The following is an 8,141-nucleotide window of genomic DNA, read 5'->3' on the forward strand; positions in this document are numbered from 1 at the left end:
TAACTCATAAGGAAATATGGAAAAGGCTGTTGGCATTTTCCCTCATCTATTACTCTGATTTTCTTTCTCTAAGCTTTTGTGAAGTGCCCGTTTTTCAGTGGTGGATTAAATCACGTATAGCTGCAGATGTGTGATCTGGTGCGTACAACAGTAGGCGCACTTGGTTCGTTGTTGTGTAAAACATGGAGGAGGTTTTGGATGGAAAAAAAGACCAGTGGGTTGGTAGAAAAATTCTGCTTTTAGTAAAACCAGCGCTTGGTTAAATTTATGGTGTAACAGAGTAGATGAAATTGCTCCGGATTTATGTTGATGTAACTGCAAATTGGTCCATTATCGGCTCTTCCTTATGGACGTGGTACTTAGGTAAAAATGATGCGGGGCGGGTTGGTGATAGCGGCTCCAAATCAGCCTATGGGTAGGAATGATGATTTGCCACTTATTTTCCTTTCAAAATTAAAAGCATCTGCAGGGTTTTTAAAAACTCATCAGCAGGTTTGGGTTTGGTTTTTTTGAAAAAAGAGGTTTTGGGTTAGTTTTTTTTCCCCGGGGCGTGTTATCCAATGGTGGAACTCACGGCCACGGGGTGTTTTGGAGGAAAAAACTTCAAATAAATTGAGGGAGAAAATAAGATATACGGAGAAAAGAACAGCCTCTGGGGACCAATAAACAAAGATGATAATGTGAGTTGTTCTGGCTTCAAAAATTTACAGATTGCTCTGTGTGTGGAGATTGGAAGGGTACGTGAAAATAAGGGATGAAGAGTTGTGTAGCCCACACAGCTTTGTGAAGCATCCGCCGGATCTCGTGTGTGTCAAAGGCAACGCTGAGCTTGGATGGGGTGAAACGCTGCCGTACCTGGGCGACGAAATGTGCTCATTTGGGGAATGGAGGTGACTGATCTTTACTCTTTTTCCTCAAAGCTTTCAGTCAGAACCTATTTTTGTGTATTTTGAGCTCTCAGTGAGCTGCCGGGGGATGAAAAGGTGTGGGAGCTTTTTTGTTCTTTGCCTTTTTTTTCTCTTTTTTCTCCTTTTTGTCCTCTTGTGTTTTAAGCAAACACAGTGACTGATACCTTTCCAACTCACAGCCCTCCCTCAACCTCGATATTGTAGCTCCTTCAGTCTTGATCCGGTAGCGTGATCAGATGAGCGTTCCTGTACCAAACCTTCATAAAAACACGAGCCGAAATGGAGGTTGGATTGATTTATTCCTGCGATAGTCGCAGGACCGAGCTCTCAAGATCCAAAGTTCCCGCCGTTATTCGCTCCTACAGCCATCAGCTTTTCCTTGTTGCTGGGCAAACTGATTTATTTTGATACTTAACGATGTTGATGAGAACAGAGGATCTATTTCTTGGAAGATAAGGAGCAAACAGCAGAATTTTGATAGGTAGCTTTCCCTCTTTGCCCACGCGATCAAATATTAAGTGGCAGGTAGGTTCTGGAAAGATGAAGTTATTCCTTTCCTAATAACTTTAATGTGTCCTAATTAGAAATGGAAGAGAGAGACCTGTTTTAAAGTGACTTTTCTGCAAAAGGTTTACATTAAAAATTAAGGTATTTCTTTTGTCCTGGTTTTGTTAAAACAATTTCTTGCTCTTTCTGTCCCTGACTAATATACCCTGAACGGTGAGATTAAAGCATTGGGATCATCAGAATTGTCTCCATTTATTCCGCTTCTATGAGGACTGATTTAACTTAATAACTCTCATGTAGCCAACTTGGATAACACGATAAATATCTGCTTTACTGTACCGGCGTTATTTCAGACCATTTATTTTCATTAAGCCATCACTCACTTTTATGTTTCACCTCCTACCAGCGTTGCCCTGGAAATGAATTCCCATTCCGAGATTCTACCAGAATTGACAGGTTTCCTGAAACAATTCCATGAAATTACTCTATTAAAGGTATTTTGGTAGAGATTACTCCTCATTGGAGCTCAGGTGCTCTTTCTATGTTAAGCTATTAGTTCTTTTGTGAGCTGGGGTGATGAGGGAGGAATTAGTTGGGAATTTCTTTGTGTGTTTTACGGTCCTCCTATCACACATTGTGAAGATGCTTTTGGGGGTGTCAGCTTGGCCTCGGTTTAATGGTAACTGGGGGGGGTCTTCCGCAGCGTTATGGTTTATTTTAAACCATGACGGAACAGAAGGGTTGAGCTTGGCTTTGAAGAAGGACAGGATTGTTTGCGCTGGCCACGGCATTTCACAGCAACGGGAATAACCGCCTGACTTGAGGGGAACTGTGTTCTTATTCTTGAAAGGATCTTTTTTCCTCTCATTAGCTGTAGATAGAGTAGATTAACCCGGTTAAGCTGGAGCCGGTGTCTGAATAGCCCTTGTAATAGTGCAGGGGATGGTGTGGAAGTTAAATGAGTTTATTAGGAGAAGGTGGGAGCAGTTACAAAGCAGTTAACTGTGCAATCTGGACAGTTATTTCTGCTGGTGGTGATGAGGAACAAAAAACACCCCCAGAAATATAAGTACCTTTTTTTCTTCCATATGCACGCATTTGCTTTCCTACGGTTGCAAAAATCGACACACGTTTTGTTGTCAAGTCAATGCGCGTTTTGCATCTGTTGGGCTCGCAGTAAAATAGCATCAGGCTGGAAATACAAAATATAAAGGAGGGGGGAAAAGGTTTGATTTGTATCACATCAATGCAACTTGTACTTTGCAATTCCACTGCTGTGTAATGGAAACCTTTGTGCAAATAGTCTGAAATCTCTTCTGACTTATTGATGGAAAAACTCTATGAAAAGTAAATGGAATATTTTAGAAGACTTTGAAATTTGGGGTGTGTTTTTTCTGAACGTTTATCTTTTCTGCCTCTTTCTGTGTTGCATTTTCCCTCTTTAACAGCTTTATTAGTGAATTTTGCAGCTGGATCTGGAATTTGCAACATGACCTGAGCCCGGTTGGTTTGAAGCTGTTGGGTACTTGGAGCTTCTTGTATTAATAGAAGAGTTGGGACGTGAAGAAGCACTTGGGAAAGGTGGGAATTGCGTTAAACCTGGTTTAAGAGCTTTTCTTCGGTGTGTTGACTAATTAAATCCCCTGAAGATGATGTGAAGTGGCGGGTGAGCCAGTGCAGGTCAAATCAAGTGAGTAATGAATAAACAGGCTGATAAATTCTTCGAGAGGTACAACGCTCTTCATAAGATCAAACTTGTTGCCCTGAAGGCAATGGAACAAATTGAAAATAAATGGAAAACAGAGAAATCGGCACTGGGAAATTTAGGCTTCCGTTTCAATCCGCGGAACAAGGTCTGCGGAAATTTCATCATTGAAAGTCTATATGATATTGAAGGTTTATGGGATGGTTTATCCCATTTGCTGGGGGAAATGCTGGATGCTCCTGCTCATGTTATGTGGTCAGTTTATAATTCTTCATGGATTGAAAAAACAATAAATTGTAAATTGTTAGGCTCAAATATCCTTAAAAATAACAAAAAATTGTGCGTAAGAAAAGATTTAATGGATTATTACCTGAAGTATTTTTATACCTTACTCCCCAGCTTAAAATGAGTCAGGAACTGAAACGCTACCGTATGATTCAGCCTGCGGTACAGAAGTCCAATATATTAGATACAACAGGCCTTTTGGTAAGCTGGTTTACAACCCCTTAAAAAGGATACTGAAATAGCATATTTTTTGAAAACTGAGTATAATTGTAGTATTTCGGATGGGGTGCTCAAGCACAGAGCCCCCTCAAGTTTTGTGTTTCTGGGATCATCCGAAAAGTTCACCGAAAACTGGAAACTTAAACGAACTTGTAGGTAAAGGCCTAATTAATGGGCTATTTCTGTTCCGTTGTTGGGTGTTGAGCATTAAGCTCTGTGAGTCTGGATCCACATTGCTCAGAGTCCTGGAGCACCGATTCCCTTCCACAAACCTTTGGGCTGGTGGGCTGGAATTGAGCATCTTTTCCAGCCCTGAGGCTGAGATGAGCCTTCCCTTGTGTATTTAACACCATTTGTTGCTCGTCAGGATTCTTGGAGGAGTTTGTCTCTTGCACCAAAGTGTCGCCGGTTAGTTTGAATCGTGACTTTTCAACTTCATTCCACTTCAGGGGGGAAAAAAAAGCAGATTCGCTGTTTTTGGTTCCTCGGGAGGTGCTGCTTTCTTCCATGGCAGGTCAGGTATTGTATTTTCAAAAGCGTTTTTGTTGGCGAACGCGCTTTGCGATCAAAATTGGGATGAGTTATTTTCTCTTTGGAGACCTGACCCTGCTGTCGCTTGCAATGGGAACGAAACCCGGTGACTCTTAACAAAGCCATTTTGTGCCTTGCAGGTTGCACAGAAAGATCAGAGGGGTGTTAGGACTTTGCTTTTCCCCGTTTTGAAGCGGAGGGGTGAGGTGCAGGGGGTCTCGGTGAAGCCTTGAGCAGAATCCGGTGTCAAAAATGCCTGAAAAGCGCAGGTTTGGATTAGACGTGATGGATGAAAACGTTGGGGTTGGGGTTAACCCGCCACCTCCAACAGAAATAACGTGTGATAAACTGATTTTTCGAGCCTTTGCAAAAGCTGTTGGGCTGGTGCCGCCCGATTTCCAGGAATACCGGGACCGCCCGCCGTGCCGAGGTCGCTTTGGGACCTGATGTTGTTATTCATCACCTTTTGTTCTGCCGAGATGAATGAAGCTTCTCCAGCTCCCCCACGTTTCGAGCCGCGTCTCCTTTCTCTCCCTTGCCCTGTTTTTCCCCGTTTCTGACACTTTTCGGAGCTGCGGCTCCCCTGCACCTTTATTACAATTCCAGTCCTGGTGATTTGCGTGAGGCTCTTTATTTTCCATCACATTAGAGAAACACGTGTTTCTTCTTTCGCCAACCACCGTAAAAATAGCAGCGAGGGAATCCCGCTGGTTCCACCTAAACCTTTGTTATTCATTTGTAGGATGCTGATGTGACGCTGTTCCTAATAGCGGCTGAACCCAGACGAATACGTAGCATTTAATCCTTGTTAAAAGCGGCAAAATTCTCAGTAGCTTTTGTTATTCTATGCACTAATTCTGCTCCTACCCTTCGGAACTTCATTTTTTTGGGTAAATATCCAAACGCTACGTACTAAAAGCAGAAAATAAAGGAGCGGCAGACAAAATTGGTCGCACATCAAGCAATGACCTGGTGCTTTTTCTCCTGGAGAGAGAAGAACGCGGAGGAGCGAGGGGGTCGCGTCAAGGTTTCCTCTTGGGGGTCTTTATCAAAGGACGTTTGAAATTTGGATTTCGGTCAGCGCTGTTTTCTGTCCAGACACCTCCTAAATGGGTCGTTGCGTTCTATCAGGAAAACACATTGTTGTCGTTGCCTAAATGATTCTCAGCGATCAATATTATCTTTTCTGGGGGGAATAATAATAACGTTTCGTGACTGTCTGGAGTTGAAGTGATTTTCAGCGCTTATCTACACTTGGTTTTCTCTCATCCTGAAGTAAATTCATTCACTCTTTACTAGTGTACCAAATTGATCCATAAACATTTCATTACCAGTAAACATGTTGCTATTTCCATCTAGTATTTTATTTCTATGATGTTAATTGCATCCACAGCCGAACGCAGGGATGGCAGATAATGAAACCAAAGCCGCTATTAACAGGCAAAGATTAGAAACTGTATTTTCTTCCTGCTTTTTCTGAAATTCAAGTAGTTTTTCTGCAAACCGCAGCGATCTGCTGTGTCACCAGCAAATGTAGCGTCGTTTTGTTCCGCTGAGCAGCACAGGTCAGCCGTAGGAGGGGGAACTTCCATGCAGAGGAGCGGGGTTTTATGGGTTTCCCTCTGGCAACCAAGAAGGAGCTTTGATCTCCCACCTCTCGGGCATGTGCCCGCACTACAAAGCTTTGTAGGAAGAGGCACCATCGCTACTATTTCTGCTGGATCTTCAAAGGAAAATCCTGTCCAGGAGGACGTGTCCCCATGGGCGTCTGGTGGCTTTGCTGGAGGAGGAGAAACGCTACCTCTTTCAACTTGCTCAAACTCCACCACCCCTCTCAGACCTGCAGCTCGGGAAGCTGGAAACCCATCCCAACAGCTCCATGGAGGAGCTAAGATGGGTTTAGAAACGCAGTCTGGGTCTGTGCGTGCGCAAGGGAGGTGCCATGTTAACGTAGGCAGTTGGGTAGAGCTCAGCCCAGTCTTGAGCTCCGCTCGTTTGAGGCGCAACATTCAGAATTAACCTGTGTGGATGCTGAGGGGTTGGGCAAGGCCTGCGCAGGAAGAGGTGTTGGGTAAGGAGAGGACTTGCTTGTCGATGGGGTCCCAGAAGGACCTGATGTAGCAGAGGACAGGGAATAAGCTCGGTCGTGGTGTTGGGGGCTGGAATTTTCAGTGCAGCCGCCTCAGACGTGATTCGTGAGGAAATGGCTTTGCTGATGGCTTTGTAGGTTGGAACCAGGGCTCTAACCAAAGGAGAACAACTTGGGAGCTGTGAACATACCGAGGCCTTGAGACATGAATGAATAACTCCCTTTAGAAAGCATTGAGGGTGTTGAGTTCAGCTCGAGTAAAGTGTGATAAATCACCCTGGAAGTAACCACTGTATGAGGCGCGACATTATAATTAAGCATACGTTTGGATCAGCAAATTCAAGAGGTAAAGGACAACGTGCATCCTTTTTAGCTGCGTTTTCTATATGTTCACCGTTAGTGTTCTGCTCCCTTTTGTTGTAGGTACTTGGCATTGTCCACATAAGAAATAGCAATTTGCATTATAGAACAGCAATGTCTGTTTTGATTAAGAGCAACACTTTCCCCTGCTATCCCGTTTCCATGAATATTTAAATTAATTAAGCCCAGCAAAGATTTTATTTCAGCTTAATGACTTATAAATGTGACTTTTTATGTCTGTGGAAATGAGTGAAATGCGACAGCCACAGCTCTTAATACACCTCCTCACGGAACGGATGCGTTCTGAGAGGCTGGGGCAGCACTTTTCTCCTTGGAAGACGTCACATTGCACGCCTGTGTTTCCTCTCTGCAGTTGGATTTGCTCGGGCTTGTTTTTGGACAAATAATTAAACCTTTAGACCATTTTCGAAATGGGATGAGAGCGAGAGCCTGGTTTGGGAAATTGTTGGATGTGCTTGGAAAACCAGGCTCTTAAGGCTTCTGTGTTGTGGCATTTGATTTAAAAATGAACATTATTATTGACTGCTTTGGAAGATCTTACTTTCTTAGGCATTTCTGACACTCAGACACGCGTAACTTAGAAAAGTATTACTAGCTGGTAATGAGGATTAAATAGAGCCTGTATTCAAACCAGTGGTCACATTGCATCAAAAGAACTGGATCTAAAATCAACCCGGTGATCCCGTGGGGCAGGGGAGTGAACTTCATGCTCAGAGCTGTTGAATGTTCCCAGGTTGTAGTAATATTCCGCTTCTTTATTTTTCATTCCAATCCTGTTGAGTGTCGATGGGACAGGTGCAGGCTCTGTCTTAAGCAGGTCGGTTTTAACTCATTTAAATCCTGCTAAGAGTGCTAAATCGCCACCTGAGTAGGTGAGTCAAGTGCTAACAGTCGCTTTCAGAACAAGCTGGAGATGTGTTGTGATTCTCATTTATTTCTTTATAACTCTTCTAATGGGATAAAACGTACAAGAGGGATATAAGTACATGGATGACTAACAGAAAGGTGCCGGGGTGTGGTTTTAAGTGCAGGCTGGATCCCCAAAGGTAAATGACAATTGAAATGAAGGATGTTCTCACCTGATGGAACCCAGAGCGATGCTCAGCCTTGGAGCTTCTCTCAGGTTTGGATTCTCTCCCTCTTACCCGTTGAGACAGACAGACAGACAGACAGACATCCATCCAGGGCATGAAGCAAAAAACCAACTTTGCATTGTCTCCCACCTGCTCTCTGAAAATTAATATTCCATAACGAAGTGAGCGATTCGAAACCAAGGAATTTGCCTTGACACCAGGTAGAAGAACTTGGGCTTGGCACAAGCGCTGGCGTTGGCTGGGATGAACTGGGATGAGCTGGTGTGTGTTAAATAATGCGACACCTCAGTGTCGTTTGTAGAGACTATGACAAAATACAGATAACCCCCCCAAATTGTTCTTTGAGTAAAATAGATTTGTATTTCTTTGTGAATGGATGGATTAGGAAATAAGTCTTAGGAAGCGTTTGCAGAATAGAAATT

The sequence above is a fragment of the Patagioenas fasciata genome, chromosome 26 (assembly GCF_037038585.1).
Source record: "Patagioenas fasciata isolate bPatFas1 chromosome 26, bPatFas1.hap1, whole genome shotgun sequence".
Lineage (NCBI taxonomy): Eukaryota > Metazoa > Chordata > Aves > Columbiformes > Columbidae > Patagioenas > Patagioenas fasciata.